Consider the following 1741-nt stretch of genomic DNA (forward strand, 5'->3'; position numbering starts at 1 on the left):
GACTGTGGAGTAGCTTTGGTTCAGTCTTGGCTTTGTTTGCTATATCATTTTCAAAATTTTTCTCTGCTTCTCTTCTCACCCTGACATACTCATTCCTGGTTCTCTGGTATCTCTCTCTGCTTTCTGGTGTTCTGTTATTCCGGAAGTTCCTCCACGCCTTTTTGTTCAGTTTCTTCGCTTCGATACATGCCCTATTATACCATGGATTCTTCTGTTGCTTCTCGGATTTTTCCCTTTGGGCCGGGATGAACCTGTTTACTGCCTCCTGACACTTTTGGGTAACATAGTCCATCATACCCTGTACAGACTTGTCTCTGAGGTTTGTGTCCCAAGGTATTTCACTTAGGAAACTTCTCATCTGTTCATGATTCCCCTTTCGGTATGCCAGCCTTTTGATTCCTAGTTCTTTTTTGGGGGAGATAAGTCCTAGCTCTACCAAGTACTCAAAGTTCAATACACTGTGGTCACTCATTCCCAAGGGCGCTTCCATCTTAACTTCCCTTATATCCCATTCATTTAGGGTAAATATCAAATCAAGCATTGCTGGTTCATCTTCTCTCATTCTTGTTGGTTCTTTGGTGTGCTGGCTTAGAAAGTTTCTTGTTGCCACGTACAACAGCTTAGCTCTCCATGTTTCTGGTCCTCCATGCGGGTCTCTGTTCTTCCAATCTATCTTCCCATGGTTGAAGTCTCCCATAATTAGTAGTCCATATCCATTCCTGCTAGCAACAGAAGCTGCTCTTTCTATTATGTTAATGGTGGCCATGTTGTTTCTATCATATTCCTGTCTAGGTCTTCTGTCATTTGGTGGTGGATTATATATGACTGCGACTATAATTTTTTTCCCTCCATTTGTTACAGTACCTGATATGTAGTCACTGAAACCTTCACAGCCCTGAATATCCATCTCCTCAAAATCCCAACCTTTTCTTACCAGCAGAGCTACACCACCCCCACCTCTTCCTTCCCTCTCCTTCCTCATAACATAATAGTCCTGTGGGAACACTGCATTTGTTATCGTTTTCGTGATCTTTGTTTCTGTGAGGGCTATTATGTCTGGGTTTTCCTCGAGTACCAGTTCTCCAAGCTCATTTGCTTTATTTGTAATTCCATCTATGTTAGTGTACATCGCTTTGAGGCTCACTTTCTTCTATCCCTTCTCAAATCGCCTCCTTGGTGAGTGTTCTGCTGGTGGGGGAGGCTGTTCCATGGTTGTGAGGACCTGTGAGGTGGATAACAGGGTCTCAGAGGATACTGGGATGAGGGGCGGGGGATCCAGTGAAGGGGGAGGGACAGGGGGGTGAAAGGGGAGGGAGGACGGGAAGGAAAGGGGGGGAGGGAGGACTCGGGAGGAGGGGAGGGGTAGAAGGGTGGGAATTGGGTGTGGGGGGAGGGAGATTTGGCTGAACATTTGAGTGGGGGCAGGGAGGGTTTGGGGTAGGGGGGTTTTCTATGCAGAGGAGGGAGGCGGGGTTGTCCTCCCTTCTGGTGTTACTGGGTAGCTGGTTGTGGGTTCCCCCTTGCCTCTGGGGGTGTCGTGCTGGGAGCTGTGACTTCCTGGTTTTCCCCTCTCGCCCTGCGCCTCTTCCTTGCTTCTGCCGCCACGACTCTCTCCTCCCTTGTCATGTCTCTCTGGAGGAATACATTTTTTAATTTTCCCACGTTTTTCAGGGAGCTCTTCCTTGATAGGATCTTCTCTTTTGTGTTCTCGTTTGCAAACACTATCTTTATCATTCGGTCT

Source organism: Procambarus clarkii, chromosome 64, assembly GCF_040958095.1.
Source record: "Procambarus clarkii isolate CNS0578487 chromosome 64, FALCON_Pclarkii_2.0, whole genome shotgun sequence".
In the NCBI taxonomy this organism is placed as follows: Eukaryota; Metazoa; Arthropoda; class Malacostraca; order Decapoda; family Cambaridae; genus Procambarus; species Procambarus clarkii.